Below are 19,268 nucleotides of genomic sequence, written 5' to 3'. Positions count from 1 at the left end.
GTTCTCCCACTCTACTTATTCCTAGTATGTAATTCTTTATTTTTTAATATCTACTTTAATACTCCAAAATTTTATTGGCTTTTAAACATTGCGCCGCACGCATATATACACAATAAAGACCAAATTTATGTACTAAACTTTAGAATATCTAGTTGGTATGACATGCATGACAACATTGGATTGATAGAACAATCGTAGAAATGATGGACAATACTTTACGAGATAAATGGCTAACGAGTGAAGCTTTAAAATGCATATAATTTGTAATATATTCTGTTGTTAGTAGTTCTTTTTTGTCTTTGCTATTTAATTTGCAAGTCTCTTTGGTTCAATATCCCCCGCTCATCGTTGCTACCAAATTTATATATGTACTAAACCTTCACATGCATATTGGTAATATGCATGTGTATAATGCATAGTGTCGGCTCGTCCATAAGGCGAGTTAGGCGGTTGCCTAAGGCCAAAAATTAGGGAAGGCCTCAAAGTTTCTAAATTAGCCTTAGTTTGTCCACTAACTTCTATTTTCAAAGTGTTAAATCAAGTAATAACAAAAGATATAAATGTCATTTATGGAAATTGACTAAATCCTTTTTCACTCCACGCACTAGATTTCGGAGATAATTAATTACCCATGGGTACACAATCTAGTGGTCTTCTATCAAATGCTAATCTCAAAGTTTATCAATAATCCAATGATCAAAAGTAAATCAATAGCTTAGTTTGTTGTTAGTTAATCAAAATTCTTTCTCCAAAAAAAAAAAAAAATTAAAATGAAAAGAAAGAAGAACAAACCAAAGTCCATGTTCAATTCTTCACCAATCTCCATATTCCCCATAGCTCTTCTTCACTTCTCTCCTCTCTTCCTATACCTTCATCTCTTTGTATTATCATTCATTTTCATTCTCTATATTTTGAGTTCATTATTATTTTCAAACAAGTAAAGTAGTTTTTTTTGTCTAATCTTTCTTTTTGGATCTAATCTTATATGGTAGATTTCGTGTTTTATTTTCATATATATATATATATAACCATTAGAAAGTTGGAGTTAGTTACTTGGTAATTCAAATTTTTATATAATGAAATATGATATTTTTCTCTATTTAAGGCCACAATTTTTGTTTTCGCCTAAGGCCTCACTTTGCCTTGAGCCGGCCCTGATAATGCACATGTATATACCAGTTTGCATGTACTTTTAAACACATGTATAGACCTATATGCATGTAAAATCATTTCGCAAAAATAGACACACATACATGTACAACCAATTCTAAAAAATAGTTTCACTATTAAGTAGAAAATGTATTTACCATTTGAAAATAAACAACATTTGAAAAATTGAAACATTGGCTCAAACATTGTCTTAGAGATTGCCTCAAACATTTACTATTACTAACAGCAGACACTCAAGGCTCTATCTTGACCAATTCAATCTTTGTTCAATGCTTCATTCATTACTTCCTTGTTTCGCTTCTTTTGCTTGTCTTTCTCTTGATTCTTGACTATCATTGATCTTCAGCTTCCAACTTCTTGTATCGTCACACAACAATTAATATGCCATTTCTGCTCTCAAGAAGTCCTTGTTCCGCTTCTTTTGCTTGTCTTTCTCTTGATTCTTGTCTGTCATTGATCTTCAGCTTCCAACTTCTTCTATCGTCACACAATAATTAATATACCATTTCTGCTCTCAAGAAGTTCACATCATATTTCTTCAACTTTGAGGTTAGAAACTTACCAGCCCCCATGATTATTGTTCCCATGAAAAAGCTGATCAGCTCCCAAATGTGCATTTTATTACCCTTACATTACTGCATTACATCCCTTCTTATGCATAATGAAAAGATAACTCATAGCTTTTATCGCCTTTTTCAGATTACAGAGCAATTCAGACCACTTATCATAAAAGCTGCGTCATAATTAGCACCAAAAGGAGCCTTATTTACGCTTATTATGAAAACTCGAAGCTGCTATGAAAAAGTCAAAGTCAAAGTCAAAGGTCAAAGGTCAAAGATCAATGACTCAAAACAAGAGAGCTGAAAGTCACGTTCTTAACTCAGAAGACTAAAGATGGATGACCTTGATACAAAAGAAGGCTGCTTTTTCTAAAACCTAGCTTGATCAAGAAGAAATGAAAAAACAAAAGGAAAAATATAAAACAACCATGGTGAGGTGTCTTGATTGTAGAGGGAGAGGGCAGATCAGTCTTTTGTAAAAGTAGGGGTATAAGAACTCAAAAGTAGGATGAGAGAATATGCCTAGACTTATTCTAGTGTCATGTAGGAGTAGTGTATGATTTATTTTTCAAGTCATTTACATTCAAGTCTTGTCTTTACTTTTTGTTCTTCATTTCAATCAAGTTATTTATTTAAAGTTTGTGTTTTCAATCAATCAATCAACAAAGTCTTTTCAAGTTTTCTTCAATCATTAAAGTTGTTTATTTCCAATGTTTCTTCAATACAACTAGAGTTAACAAAAACAAGTCCTAAAAGCTAAAAAAATCTATCTTTTCTCCTTTTAACTCCCATTCATCCAAGTTTTAAACAATTTATGACGAACCTCACTCAAATCTTTGATCTTACCACTACAACTACAAGTTCAAAAACATATGTATATAGCACAGTCATTCCTAAATAGTGAAAAAGTATTAACATATATGTCAAAGTAAAATAATTTCTTAAAAGAATATATATTCATCTAATTCTTAAAAGAATGGTACTTACGGGGTTTTTTGCTGGTTGTAGGGCATGACATCCAATTTTCTATCTAATATCAACTTTTATGTTGGGTTCTCTATAGCCAGACGTTTGTTGATTGCAGCAAGGACTCTTGTTTTTTGCATTAACAATGACCTTGTGATGTTAGCTAAAAAATATCTTTTCCTGTCTATCTTTAGAATACTCGGTGATAATAGTATTATTTAATCATACCATAAGTTGCACTTTTGATGAATTTGCTATTTTTGTTATTCTTTGTCTGGGCAGAGTTGTAATACTCCCACTCCCTTGACCTATCCATATGCAGCAATATCTAATGGTACCCATTTGTGCCCATATCTGTCTTGCCAAAGTTCATTGTGATAATCAAGTTGTCAAAACTGAGGTCTATGTCTCCCAACAATTCTTCCACACACAAATTACTCGGGTTCTTATATATAACAATGTTATGCAAAGGAGTTAGAGGTGTTATTCACTGCCATGGACTGCACTGCTAGTTCATGTTTAATTTATAGGGGGGAAAAAAGGTGAAGAATATACCCATAAGTTTGGGGGTAAGACATATGATTTCGATTTACTCCGAATGTCGTCAATAAGGATCCTAGAGTACCACTCGATAATCTTTTTACAAAAAAATATTTCAAACATTTAGTAATGGTAATTAACTCAAGCAAATAATAGAATACTACCCGATATCGAATAAATACCTGAAAGTCGACTTCCTTTCCAAACATGAGATCTTCAACTTGGGATCCTACTATTTCTAGGTCATTGTCTTTCCATGTCACAGTCCTGCATTGAGTTAAAATTGAAAGAAACATTAAAATTCTACTAGAAAACACATTAATACATAAGCATGTGTGATATTATACTTAATACAGGCAAGTAATGAAAATAAGAGGATTCACGATATTCAAATTGAAAACTTCAAGAACGACATAATATTTAACTTACTCGTTGTCTGCCATTGTGAAGAATGTCTTGACCTTAGTTTGCTGATCTCTGATTCTCTAGAGAGTAGATGCATTAATTTGTTATCATCCAATTTCAATAACCTCCTTGAACCTTCCTCAAAATCGTTGTCATCGTTTTTTTGAATTTCCTTTCCTTTCAAAATCTTCTTTCTATTCGCCTTCTTCAAAACCAGTGTCTTACCACTAGATAATGTTTTTAGTCTCCTCTTTATCCTTTAGTCTCTGCACATAAGATGGTTGTTTAACCGGAGATGGTTCTCCCTTCTCAATTACCACCTATTTAGTAGGTGCTTGCTGAAACTTATCATCTCTATCCCCACATATTGGGGAGGGTGATAAGTACTCAAAAAATATATTTTGACCCTCAGTTATACCTCTTGTTTAGCCATCTTATTGGACTAATAGTACTGGTAAGTTGTGTTTTATGACTTTACAAGTGAAAAAGAGAGTTTTGCCAAATATTAAAGTTAAATGGGCAAAAATGATTAATTTGGAGCATTGAGGATAACATGGGAGCTCATGGATAATTATGAAAAAGGCCCAAGGTTTTGAAGCTATGAAAAGATAGAACTTGGACCTGTTTTAGAGCTTACTTAGAAGCCCAATGCAAAAAGACCCATTACTTGGACTAAAGCTTGCAAAAGAGGAAAGAAAGACGGAGCAAAAAAGGAAAACAGACTCATGCGTCTGGGACGCATGGATTTATACTGTCCGGTGCGTCCAGATGCATGGAATCGACTCAACAGCTCCACCTTTTAATACTTTTGGAAATGAAGATGGAATCGAAAGGAGGTCGATATATAATAGGAAATTAGGTCCAAAAGCCCATGTTTTGAGATGTTTCTAGATCTCATTGTAACCCCTATATAAGGAGCACTTCAATGCCAGTTGTAATTGCCAATTCACATTATTCTTGTCTCCAGAACTTGAGGCAAAGAGAGGTTAATAATAAGAGATTCGGTTTTTACTAGACAAGTCTTAATAAATTAATCTCCATAGTCTTATGTTCTTCTTTTCTTCTTCTTCATGTTCTTTCTTCTTGATGGAATACTAATCTTCTCCTTCAAGGGAGGAGATGAAGCTGGTGCTTAGGGTTCGGTGATTCTTTTGGTTCATAATGTTCTCCAATCAGGTTAATTCTTTATATTTTTAGTTATTAGTCCAATTGCCCACACCATGGGATGGAAATATATAATAGGGTTTATGTTTTGCAATATTAATATCATGCTAGTGTTCTTTACTTTTTTTTTTTTTAGTAGTATAGTTTTTTAGAGTTAGGGAAGTATTCTTTGTGTTGCCCTAGAAGGAGGTAGCTCAGGGAGTGGCTGCCTAGGGGAAATATTCTTTGTGTTTGCCTTAAGGGGTGATTTATTGAATGATTGCCTAATTATGAAGTACTCATTGATGTTACTCTCGATAATACATTGAATGGCTGCCCGAGCTTACATAAAAGGAAAGAAGATATTAATAGCATAAACATAGGAACAACCTTAAGTAGAAATAAGTGTTAACGATGTTTTGTCCAATAAGGCATCAATACTCGCTTGATTGCCTAATTGTAGTCTACTTGTGAAAACAACTATGAAGCAGAAGGTCGTGGATCAAAGGTATCGGTGGATTCAAATATCTTGAATTCCCTCTCATAGAATCAATCACTAGTTTAGTTTAGTTTAGCATTAGTAATTCACAATCTCTATAACCATAGTTTTTAATCCCTTAAACCCCCTTTCCAATCCTGTCCTTATTCACAATACAACTTAAAAGTGGAACGATATCCTACTCATCTTTTACTCATTGAGGGATAATTAGGTTTTGATCTCGCGTAGTTTTGGTCAACATCATCCATCATCATCCATAATCTTACATACCATTCTCAACCAACAAAACTAAGTGTGTCAGAGGGGGTATGGTAGACTTCTAAATTGTTTTCAGCATGCACTACTTGAGTTGGAGCATCAATATAGACCAATAGCAATAATATCTGAAGAGGGTTCTTGGTATTCAACTAATTTTGAATATTTTAATCTCTGATTCTCCGCTGTCAAGACCCTCACAACTTCATTCAACTTTGAAATTTTCACATTTAATGCACGTCTCTCATCATTGTTCTATTATTCTCTTTCCCCAAGCAATTTCTTCAATTCCAAGTTCTCATTTTTCAAATCTACAACCACTTTCTTCAAAGATTCTAAGTCTTATTCTTCTTCTTTTGCACCATCTTCTAACAACTATTTTTCTTCATCGCCCAATTTCAATTCAATAATCATATGTTATAAAATGAATAAAAAAAAAGAGGCTGACTAGAATTAACATTCCTGATGAACATGTAAAGAGGACTATGCATGTGGCACAAGACACGTATAGACCAGTATGCATGTCGAACTTGGCAGGAAAAAAAATTATGAATAAGCAAATTTCAATGTGCATGTGCAATTACCCGAGTACTTTTCAAGTTTTGGATTGTCTTATGATATATTCTTGATGCTAGATCTTGTAGATCCCACCTCCTACATCTCGGAAATGCTTTCTCTGTGCCTGGCAGTTTTTGTGTGAGCTTCGTATGCTCACACATCCAAAACTGCACAGTAGACAAAGTCAAATATTTAAATAACCGATAACACTTCAGTTGCATTTATTTAAATAACATAGCAAGCAGAAAAACTTCAAATAAATAACTTATCTTACCAAAAATAGTACTATACACCCACATAATGGTTTCTTAGTATCGCAGTTCTAGTGCACTTCATCCATCAGCTCATCACGTATGGCCTCTGCCCATGTTCCTTTATAGAAAATTTTAGAGTTCTCAACAAGCTTCACAAAATGCCACGCCAAATGATAACTGGAGTTTGCAAAGAATACAGTTGACATCATGAACAACACCATGAACTTTGTAAAGTCTTCATATGCGGTCTCCATTTTGACTTTGAGACACTCCATGATTGCACCTTCAATATCTTTCTTTCGTAATATACGTCCCATTCCACTGAGATAAGCTCGAATGAACCTTGTTGTTTTATCCAACCAAATTCCTTTCACTGTCGCAGTACATTGTATGCAAATACCTTTCACGAGTAGCCCAAACGTAACAACAACATCCTCCATTGTGAGTTGTACGTGTTGGTCTCCAAGCTTAAATGCTTTCATATCTTTCGAGTAATGCTTTAAAAGCTGAAGAATCGTTTTGTGGACAACCGAACATGCGTCTTGCCAAAGGTTTCTTCATAGAAACCTTTAAAAATACAAGAAAAATGTGTCTTCTCCATAGCCGCTACATGTGCCACTCTAAAATATTTGTTCTTTTTCATCTTTGCAATCAAGTAATCACTTGTGAGAAGCTGCACCAAAACTGTTGTTGCTCACCTTTAACATAATCTCGTTTTCTCTCTGTCAAAACAGGTGAAACAACTTTATTCCCCTTTCCATTCCTTGTCACAATTCCTCCTTGCTTTCGTCTCTTCTTGGGAGGAGCTTTCTTTGTGCCTTTTCTTGCCACCGCTGCATATTTTTTGCTCACTTGTCTTTTGTTGTCAACTCTTTTTCTTTTTCTACTTTTTTTAGGTACAACAACAAAATCTTATTCGGACGTCTGCATGAAATACTAAAATGGTTTAGAAAAATTATATAGTCATCCATTTGTAACATAAACCCTAAACCCTGATATAAATAGACATTAAAAACCAATTAAAACATGTGTATAATGATACACATGCAGAGGCTAACACATGCTTGTGAAGTTTTGTGAAAAAAACACAAAAAGAAAAGCACGTGCATATACACTTTCTTTGATTCCAATATGCATGTTGGTAATGCACATGCAAAGACCAATACTCAAGTCAAAGAATATAAATGTAGTTTTACCTCGTCATCGGTTTGTTCATAAGTTTCTTCTTCATCACTTTGTCCACCATCATTGCCTTCATTTTGTTGTTGATTGTCATCACTTTCTTCACCATCATCGTCTTCTTCTTCATGCTCATCATCAATTTCATAATTCATAACTTCTATTATCGTGTCCTCATTATTCAAAATACTATGCGCATGACAATAATCATCATTCGGATCACACTTCAATTCTTTATAGCGAGTTGTGTGTGTACCTTACATCATATTTTCGGTCTAGAACGTACTCGGACCATTGACCGGGAGTGGGACCAGCGGCGGATTAGTTGGGTGGCTGTCAAATAAACACTTTTGGATCATCCAGTCCTCTAATCCGTCAGAGCTCACAATAGGTCCATGGCCCATTTGGGTGGCCCAAGTTCATGGATCCAATTCGTCCGTATGATTATGATCTAGTAACCGATCCGCAGAGGTGAGGAATCCTAGTGCAATCCAATATGCTCTTGCACAAGGATAGAATGAAATATTGGGGAATGATCCTATTTTAGATAGGATTATACTAGGATTCATCAAGGAAGACAATATCCAAGAATCACTTTCTTGGCCGCCAAGGCAGGAGATTGCTATATATACGGATGCTTCTGCATCCTTCAGAACTACATTTTCAAGAGACTTGATCTCGGATTCTTCTCTGGGTATGTAGGCAACCAGAATGTTGGTGCAGTCTCTCTTATTTAAAAACCATAATCCCCATCTCTTTCGAGCTTTCGGAAGCACCATCACATCAGGAGTATCGGGTTAACTTTTTGCCTTGACATTCTTTGGCACTGTCTGTGGGGATAAATTTCCTTCCACGTGGTCTTCCGTCGGAGCTTGATATCATCGGCCTTATTTTTTTATACGTCCTTGTTACCATGGCTGAAAAAATTGCAATGAGTAATACAGAAGCTGCCAATCGGCATATAGCGACTCGACAGAACATGGAGACTGTTCCAGGCACCACTACAGAGGTGGGGCAGTTGAGCCGTCGTATATCTTTTTCTCAGAACGGAGGAAACGGACCGTCTGAAGCAGTTCCACACACTCGGGAGCCACTAGGGACTCAGGGATCTAATCCCCGTATCCCTCGCCACAACGCTGTGCGGAGCACAAGAGCTGCCAGAATACACGTCAGAGATGGTCCTATTGAACCCACTCGCAATGCTACTGCACGACATCCTAGAAGGGGCAGGGGAGGCTGACATGTTAACCCACGAGCCTCCATCCGGAACCTGCAATACCAATCGGATCCAGCTCTCATCTCTCTTTTGACAAGAATAGTTGCAGAAAACAAGAGTTTGAGAAATCAATTAGGCAAACGGCCTAGAGACCCTGAGGAGCACCAATCGATCGAGTCCCCTTTGTCTGAATGTAGGCAAAGGCAACGGGCTGAATCAGAATAGCGCGAAGATCCTAACAATGGCCAAAACCTTATCACAATAATGGTCGAGTTAGAGATCCAAGCCAAAGCCGGACTATCCACCCTATCGTGCCTGTCCCCACTCATTCACAGTCAAACAATGTCTGGGATCGTTTGGGCACAAATCCTCGGATACACCAGTCACAACAATCTGGAACGCCAACAACTGCATTGAGTTCCAGTTCAGAAATGCCAGCATCCGTGGAAGTGTCCGGATCAAGATATGAATCCCAGCGCACAAATCGGAATGAGAGTTCACTACCTGCTAACAGAGTGGCAGGGAGAAGGCGGGGTAGACTCGAACCTCGACAATGACCGAATCCCAATTGATTCTTAGCCCGCGATGAACGGATCTGGAGAAAAGAGAATCAAGATAACGATACCTATGAGAATATGAATGAACAAAGGGTTAAGGAATTGATTAGCCAAGCCGTAACTAGGCAAGCCATCCGAGACGACCTCCTCTTGGAAAGGGTTGTGCGAGGTCTGAAATTTTCACCCTTTGTAAATGACATTAGGGGTTGTGTTCATCCTGAGGCATTCAAACAGCCCCCTCTTCCGACTTACGATGACGTGGATGGTTGTCCAAACGAGCACGTCATGAGCTACCAAGCGGCTATGACCTTATGGGAATTCCATGAGTCATTAATGTGTCGTATTTTTCCAGCAACATTGAAAGGATACGCACTGTCCTGGTTCAACAAGTCGACGCTGCGTTTGATTGATTCATTTACCAAGCTCAGTGATATGTTCGTTGAACGTTTTCAATACAATATGAAAACGAAGAAGAGCCCGAGCACACTGTTCAATCTCGCTATGAAGAAAGGTGAAATAATTAAGAGTTTGATACGACGGTTCAGGAAGCTTCACACCGAAGTTCAGGATGTGAGTGATGATTTTACAATACAGGCATTCCATCAAGCGTTGCATTATGACAGAGATGGACTTTACAACTCTCTTACTCGAAAGCCACCCACCACCCTCTCTGATTTATTCACCTAAGTCGAAGGGTACATTCGAGTAGAAGATGATAAAAAATCTTGACAGAGAAAAGATGGCGCAGATCCCGCTTCCAAGGACTCCAAAAAGGATAAGCTTATCAATCAAGGTAACAAGAGGAGTACTCAGAATTGTACAAAGGCCCCAAATCTAGACGAAAAGGTATTCACCCCTTCGACTCTTGGCCTTGCAGACCTGTACGAAAAAATCAGAACTAAGAAAATGTTACTGCCAGCTCCACCACTACCAGAAGATCCTACAGGTAGGCGGGATAAAAATAAAAAATGCAGATATCACAATGATATTGGGCATGAAACAGATCACTGCAGAGCTTTAAAGAAAGAAGTTCAGCGCCTCGTTGATGATGGACAACTTACTGAGTTTGTTCAAAATGAAACCCGGTCAGCCCATATCAACTTGGCTGAACACAACGTTATTGATGTATGTCACACACGTATCGATAGCATCTCCCGCCGTCAGCTAAAGATAGAAACTCGCCTGAAACTTCATCATATACAAGATCATTACCCGGTCAACAGTTTCAGTTTTGACCAAGGTATCAATATTGAGACCTATGAAGACTAGGAGTTGAAGTTCACTGAGAACGACGAGAAGGGGGTTTATTACCCTCACAATGACGTTGTTGTCATTACTGCATGGATAGGAATCTTTAGGGTACAGAAAGTTCTTATCGACACAGGAAGCTCAACTAGCTAGCGTGTTACGTTATTCACCAGGGCTTATTTCAGAATGAAACTATCAGATGACCTGATCATAGAAGACCGTAACCCAATCATTGGATTCAATGGAGAACCATCCCATGCTATTGGAAAGGTTCATCTCCTTGTCACGGTTGGGCATCAATCTGTTGGGATAAATTTCCTTCTGGTGGATTGTGGTTCTTGTTATAATGCAATTTTCGGTAGGGATTGGATCCATGCAAATCAGGCTGTTGTATCCACCTTCCACCAGGCGTTGAAATTCCCAACGCCAACAGGAGTATGTAAGGTCCGCAGTGACCAGATGATGTCACATCAATGTCACGATTTGGCACTAGAAGATACAAGGAAATCTGAAGTCCGGGGCAACACGATTCTCTAGGTTTATCATGCCAAATAGCAATTACAGAAACGTTGGGCCTATCACGTACGAGAAGCTCGACACTCTGAAGAAGGTCCCTCGATCGATCAGTTGGAAGAAGTTCAGATAGGGGGCGAGAGCCACGAAACTACTTTCATCACTACCGACTTACCCCTAGCCGAAAAAAGAGCTCTCATTCACCTGTTATGGGATTATCAAGAAATATTTGCCTGGAATATCGACCAAACGCCCGTAATCGACACAGATGTCGCTTGCCACAGGCTCGATATTGACCCGAGATGCAAACCGGTTCGACAAAGACCAAGGCGGATGGCTCCCGAGTGCAAACTGAAGGTCAATGACAAGATTGGTAAACTGCTTGTAGCAGGGTTCATTAAGCCCGTCGAATACCTGACTTGGGTATCCAATATCGTCGCGGTTCCAAAGAAAAATGGGAAGCTCAGGGTTTGCATTGACTTCACTAACCTAAACAAAGCTTGCCCAATGCATCCATACCCATTACCTCGTATCTTAGATCTAGTCGATGCAACCTCAGGAGTCGAGCGTTTGTCATTCATGGATGCTTCCTTTGGTTATAACCAGATACCTCTGCTTAAGGAGGACCAGGAGCACACGACATTTGTCTCGGACCAAGGCATATATTGCTTTAAAGTTATGCCATTCGGTCTGAAAAATGCAGGTTCCACCTATCAGAGGATGATGAATACAATGTTTGCACCCTACATCATATTTTCGGTCTAGAATGTACTCGGACCATGGACCGGGAGTGGGACCAGCAACGGATTAGTCGGGTGGCTATCAAATAAACACTTTTGGATCATCCGGTCCTCTAATCCGTCAGAGTTCACAACAGGTCCAGGGTCCATCCGGGTGGCCCAAGTTCATGGATTCAATCCGTCCGGATGATTCTGATCTAGTAACCCAATCCGCAGAGGCGAAGAATCCTAGTGCAATCCGATAAGATCTTGCACAAGGATAGAATGAAATATTAGGGAATCTCCGAGAATCACTTTCTTAGCCGCTAAGGCTGGAGATTGCTATATATACGGAAGCTTCTGCAGCCTCCAGAACTACGTTTTCAAGAGACTTGATCCCGGATTCTTCTCTGGGTACGTAGGTAACCAGAACGTTGGTGCAGTCTCTCTTCCTAAAACACTAATTCCCATCTTTTTCGAGCTTTCGGAACCACCATCACATCGGGAGTGTCGGGTTAACGTTTTGCCCCAACAAGTTGCTTCTCCAATATTATAGCAACATCGTAGGTTTGGATTTATGTCTTCTTCATTTTGTTCTCTATAAACTTTTAGTTTCAACTTCCTTTGATGATTCTTCTACACTAACAAACAATAATACGATACAAATAGTTGAAAACTTTTCGAAAAATAATCAACCTTTTTAACATAATAACCCTGAAAAATTCATAATAATACTTCATTTGCTAACTTCACACAATTACAACACACATGCAAATAAGATTATGCATGCGTGTTAAAACATGCAGACAACTTTATGCATGTAAATTCGTTGCTCAAATTAGTTGTAAATAAAGGTAAAAATAGAATAACGACATGTCAATTAAAAATTATTATTCTAATTCTTTTCAGACAACTAACTCACATATTTACATACAATAAAAATATAAATAAGATAAATCACAGAAGCTAGGGTTTTACTTTTAATGGTAATTCATCTTTTTCATTGTATGAATCTTCATTTCTTTCTAAATCTTCATCACTATGTTGATCCGAACTTCTCATTATCAAATTGTTAGAAATGAGGGATTTCAAATTTCATAGATTAGAGTTTAAATCAAGTATTAAAAGACCATGTTTAAAAATGTTAGCTTTCTTAAATTAATAAAGGTGGATGGTGAGATGAGGTTATATGCAAAACTAATAATGATGACTTTTGTGCTTTCATTCGTTGTGACTTAATAGAGCTGAAAGAGTTGGGTTCAAATGCAATAAAGGACAATACCGTTTTTGTAATCCGGTTTGTCCTAGAGCCATAATTATTTGCAATGAAACTAGAAGCGAAATTAAATTGCAAATTTGTCCTATGGGCCCGTTTTCTAGATCTAAATTTAGCCATAAAAGCTCGATGGGCGACGGGGCCCAAATTCGGGACTCAAACACTCCTCTAACTCTACTCATTGGACTTCCTCTATAGTGAGCCAATGATCAACAGTTACATTTGCAGAGTTCCTATAAAATCAGGGGACATTAATTGGATTAAAATCGGAAGAAAGGAATCAAGTCCAACTTTCCAAGTCATTGTTGCAGAGTAAAACAAATTGGAAATAGGAGTGTATTTGTTCGATACTTGAATTATTTTCTATGTTTCTTTTCTGGTTTTTCTGTGTTAAGGCTCTATATGCTGAATGCCTAATACGTAAGAGCGTATCTACAAACGGGCCTACTGGGATACAGCTCGCGTAACTTTTTAAACAAACAAAACTAGTCTTGCAAAGTTGCCCCCTATTTACTAAGTCCAGCGCATAACATTGCCTAATTGCCTACTTGTCTAGCATTCAAAGCCCACCACATGCGAAATCCCTTCGTCAAGCGAGCGCTGATGCATGAGCATGGATTAATGCCAACAAGATACATTAAGCGATCTACTTAATTAAAAACTAATAAGATACCTTGCCATAGCAGGGTTTAAAGGAAAGTGTGGGATTCTGCCCGCTAGCTGCGAGTACGTACATGAGCAATATTGTTCGAGTCACTAATCAAGTACAATAATCCAAAGAAAATAATACAAAAGTAAAGATCATATTTATAAATTTGTAACTTTTTGCAATTTTCGTAAAGTGGCAATACCTCATAAAATATCATATTTATAAGTTGCCAAGTTGATCTTAAGTAAAATGGCAATACTTTATTGTTATTTCAGTTACACTTTAAAGGCCAAACCTACCAAAACTTAATCCATTCTCAATAATTTAAGTATTTAACCCACAAATCGGAAAGGCCGTTTTTCTATTTGGGTGATCTTGGCACACCCATAAAAATACTCCCATACCCTATAACTAACTAAATTTTTGGAGTCCGAATTTGTTCACCAGCACTTTTGCTGGTAGAAACTACCAGCACCCCTAGTAGCCCACGTATCCAGCCAACAATTATAATTTATTTTTTTAAGCAAATTAATTAGTTAATAATTGAATAAAAGAAAATTATTTTTTCCCAAGATTCTCTCTACAAAACTTCTCTTTTTCTCTAAATTCTCTTTCACACACTTCTTTCTCTCTCCGTTCTTCTTCTCCGGCGATATATCTTTCCATGAGATATGACAAAAGAAGGAGGCAAATGACCTCTCTATAGAAACAGTTGTGTTGGCCTGTTCTTCGGTCGATCTCATCTAATAATAAAATATAAGAACAACCTAAAATAATAGTAGGCAACAAATAATGAAAACTCTAACTTGCACAGAAGTTTGATTTTGGACACAATTAATAAGATTAGCAAGTAGTAAATAAAAATACAATACTTCAAGAAGTAAAAAAGTACTTAAAAGTTAAAACGAGACTTCCGGGCGCTTTGTTTCCAATTCCAACACTTACATAGCTTGTAGGCGGTTCTTGCTGTTGATTTATTAGGGATGCCCCATTATGGTGTAAAACTTCAATGCATTGCAAGTTACATTGTTTCGAGACTAGTGACAAATGACTTGAATGTTAACCATTTTACTGAACATACTCAAAGTTGAAGCAAATTAGATAAACTATGAATGTTTATGATTCCTTAATCGTCAAAATCTGGTTCAAAGTTCAAACATACTATAGATCAAAAGCCAAAAATTGCATACAACCAAAAGCCCTATTGATCCCAATCCTAATTCTAAATTTGAGAAGCTCAAATCCTCTTACGAATCACTTGTGAGTGTACAAGATGGATCTCAAAAAGACAAAAATGATACAGTTTAAGATGACTTCTACGCCCCTGTTTATGCTAGCTAGTATGAAGTGAAAGTTTTTTTGTTTTTTTTTTTCGTAGAGAAGATGAATGGAGAGAGAGAAAAAAGTGTCTGAAAGACCAGTCAGAGAAGCCAAAAACAGAGATTTTGGGAGAATCTTGGGAAATATTGATTTTCTTTTATTTATTATTTGTTAAAAAGATAAAAAAGAAAAAGGGAAATTAGTGATAGCTGTTTTTGGACACGTGGGCTACTAAGGGCGCTGGTAGATTCTACCAGCAAAAATACTGGTGAACAAATTCGGACTCAAGTTTTTGCTATACCCCAATAACCGCTTCAATCCAATAATATCTCTCAAATTAATTTGAGATATTTTCAATAGAGGTAAAGAAAGAGAAAAAACAACAAAACAAGAGACCCATTGTCACACCCCAAATTTTCAGAAAATCTAAAATAGGGAATTATTCACACCCTATTCCATCTTCTGAAAATCCAGGATAAAACCAAACCCTAATAACTCATTATCAACCACGATATTAAAATATTTGATCAAATTAAAACCAAAATAACAACTCTTAATTCACATATAAAAATATTACAATAATTTCAACTTGGAAGACAAGTTAGTTCCGTTTTCCAAAAATGGCGTGTAGTTTCTTCCCAAGTAAGATTTCACCCCCAACATACAAATTCCAAGAATCTCATATAACAGTACTCGTCATTCCCACTTTCCAAAATAACTCACAATACAATACCACTTACATTCCATTTATTAACTGCACATATGATAACCTAATTAATTATGAGTTTAGTATACCTCACCTTTAAGCCAACACGTCGTCTTAGGGTATGATATTTACGTCCCTACAGAAAAGATTAATAGATCCTACCCTCCTGCAAAACAGAGTTAGACATCACAATAAAATGATTTATCTCAGCCAGTCAAAATTCCATTCATAACTAAACCTCATTTAAGACATTTAAGTCTAATTGATATAACCTGGTTCGTCCCGTATATTCGGGGAATACCACTTATCATAATATCTTCATCAAGAATAGTCATTCATATGACATCATTACGTCATAAAGTTTCTGCGTGCATAACCATAGATCTCAGACTATTACAAGTCATTAATAATTTCGTAATAACATATCAAGTTATAGTCAATTCACAGTCACATAGAAAATCACAATCATTTACTAATATTATTCACTGTCACACTTCATATCCATAACATCACACAATTCATATACTTTTACTTTAGTATCACTCGTCTACTTATGAGAACAAGAAAAAGTCACAACCCAGGGAGTATATTCATCCCTTGTGAGTATCAACTCATACAAACCACGTAAACATTTCTCATAAGAAATCATATACATCATATGCAATAATTCTATCACACGTAAAAATGAATATTTTACTTTGCTTATTAATTATCTCGTTAACTCATTTATTCAAAGACACATTGACCTTTAGTTCCTACTCCACGATTTGCATTACACACATTTTTGCCAAATCACATATCCCGCGGTGCCTCACTCACACCGAAGTACCACTACAAGACATATGTCCCAAGGGATATCGCTTCCGGAAACATACTTTCATCTTGTAAACTCATAACTTGTGAGTCATAGCCATCTCTCGGGCTTTCCATACACATAATCACAAAGCCTCTTTTGGGCATAACAAAATATCGGTCATTCATGGCACATTCAATGAATACCTTGGGTCATTCCCGCCACATTTAAGGAATACCCATCATAACACCGACGGGCCATTCATGGCACATTCAATGAATGCCCCCGAGTCATTCCCGCCACATTCAAGGAATACCCAAACCTACATTCCCTGTACATTCAAGGAATACGACCAACCCGTAAATAATACCTACCTTAGTTCCTCTATTGGGTCATTCATGACACAAACTATTGGGTCATTCATGGCACATTCAATGAATACCCATCTATCACATGACATCACAAGTCATAATATCTCATTACCAAATCCGAGGTATGTGGAGAGTTCTAAAGATGTGGGTGACACATTAAAACATTATTATCACTTATAATTATACTAGCATTACTCATGTCAAAACATACCACACATGTAGAGAGTCATTTTCACGCGTCAAGGCAAATCAAACACTTAAATATCATTGAATGTAAACAAACTTATAATCAAACAAATACAATTTACATAACCACACTCATGTACATAATATCGTAAACAAATAGTTCATTTGCCCAAATTCAAGTCCACACACACTAATGTCCAAAACAGATCCACATATACTAAAGTATATATTCATATACAACTTCTATCTCACACATATATATTTATGTAGTCTCAAAACAATAGTAATTTCTAACACAATCACATAGTTATCACACAAACTAATATATATTATAGATATAGTGTAGTGGTTACACTTTTGCTCAAAGTCACACTCGATCCAAATCTTTTAAGATTGGAATCAAGCCTTCGTAGTTCTTATCAGCCACATAGTCAATGTTATAGTTTTTTTTTCTACATTCACCAAAATGACATGTAACTTAATATCTAGAAACTAGGGTATGTAGACATACTTTTTCATGTGGAACTTCGAAGTCCCAACCTCACCTATCTAGAAGAAAACTTAAGTTGAAAACGGTAAAAATCCTAATATTCAAAGAACTAGATTTCTCGGACGGACTATCTTCCTAATGACACCACGCTTTTTCCACAGGTGTCCAAATACATCGAGGCTTTTGTGTTGAAAAGCTGACACACAGAACTTACTTTCTTATGTTTTACAAACATACCCGATCTCATTCTAAATGTGCTAAAACTAGGCTCGAATATAGTGCAAAAACTGATTTCTGGCGACTATTTTCTGCCACCAAAACTCCAAACCTTATATCTATCTCCATAGACCTCGGAATGCAACGAGGTCGATTGGGTGGAAAAAGACACTGAAAACTCACTTTTTCATGTTTTGGCGGGTGTTTGAATCTGACCCTAACTAGGTGAAAACTCAATTCCAAACCAGGCACAGATTTGGCCCAAAACAAACTCTAATCCAAATCCCATCTAAATTAATAGAATCCCGTCCACTTAAAATAAAAAGGACCCAACCCACAAAAAACTTAAAACCGGCCCAAGCCCCATAAGTATTTCAACCCAACTTAAACACAACTTAACCCCTGGAGCACTATATCCTAGTCTCCTTCATCTCCCTCAACAGCCCACTTATCAATTAGTTACTTAGATTGATTTCTGTCAAACTGAACTCCCTAGTGGTAGAGCTTGGGTAGTACAATTATTGGCTGTAGCTTGTTTATCATTAGCAGTTAAAATGGAGGAGACTGTAGTGCCTCCATCTCTAGATTTGCAGGCGAACCCGCCAGCTTCGTCTTTGAAATTAGGACTCTACAAATAATGGAGCTTGTGGTGCTGAGCACTTTGAACTCAAACCTTCTGAGGTTGCTGAAACAGTGACGTTTTTTTTTATTAGGAGAATATCAAATTATGAAATTATGAACTTTGACCAGGCTGTGTCTTGTTTCATCTAATAACTTGGACAAAAGAGAGGGTGCTAGAGTGCCTTAAATTAATCCAAGGTACCAAATTGTGAACCTTGACAAGACCGAATAAGATGTTTACAATTACTAATAATACTCAACAATGAGGACAAGTACGAATAATATTTTAGCACCATATATTCAAGAGAACTATTCTAAAATTCGAGATGTTGAACGGGAGCTACAAAATCTTACATTAGAGGTGAAACTTACTGCTGGACCAAAGAAAGCAGCACTTGATCGAGCACTTGCGAAAGAAAATAGAAGTGTCACTTCAACGGAGAAGATACGGCTTGCTGTTATACACTCCGGCAGCTATCTATCAATAGATTTCCAGCAAGAATTCTCCCTTCTCCTTTATGTGAAAAAACTCCCTTTTTTTTTTCTTCTCTGTGTGTCCCAATCAACCCTACGGTTGAACTCTTTTCTTTTTGTTTTAAAACCACCCCGAAAAATAGGGAATGAGGTTTATCCACTTGACCCTATCTCTTTATAATCTTTATCCTTTTTTTTTTAATTTAATTTAATTTTTTGTCTATTATTATTATTATTCTTCTTATTATTTATTGTACTAGAAAAATATTAAATAAAAACACGGGGTGTTATACCCATTCTAAATGGAAATAACAAATAAAAAAAAGAGTCCTGATGAGGAGAGATTGATCTCTCTATGGAAAGGAGATCTATTTCATCAGCCGT

At 36.8% G+C, this 19,268-nt stretch overlaps 1 long non-coding RNA gene across 4 annotated transcripts; it reads right to left on the bottom strand.

Annotated features, from left to right (window-relative positions):
• Nucleotides 1–1,256: 1,256 nt before the first annotated feature.
• LOC147507914 (uncharacterized) lies at nucleotides 1,257–19,012 on the bottom strand. Of its 4 annotated transcripts, XR_015217828.1 has the most exons (6): nucleotides 7,547–11,640; nucleotides 6,371–7,274; nucleotides 6,123–6,263; nucleotides 3,666–3,907; nucleotides 3,419–3,503; nucleotides 1,257–1,961 (listed from the first exon to the last, which is right to left on the bottom strand). It is a non-coding gene; the product is annotated as an uncharacterized LOC147507914 (long non-coding RNA). The 4 variants fall into 4 exon arrangements; XR_015217826.1 differs by lacking the exon at nucleotides 7,547–11,640 and adding an exon at nucleotides 18,783–19,012 and having other exon boundaries at nucleotides 1,257–3,503; XR_015217825.1 differs by having other exon boundaries at nucleotides 1,257–3,503; nucleotides 7,547–11,639.
• Nucleotides 19,013–19,268: the final 256 nt, after the last annotated feature.

Source organism: Coptis chinensis, chromosome 3, assembly GCF_015680905.1.
Source record: "Coptis chinensis isolate HL-2020 chromosome 3, ASM1568090v1, whole genome shotgun sequence".
NCBI classification, from domain to species: Eukaryota; Viridiplantae; Streptophyta; class Magnoliopsida; order Ranunculales; family Ranunculaceae; genus Coptis; species Coptis chinensis.
This window is presented reverse-complemented; position numbering and strand designations above follow the sequence as displayed.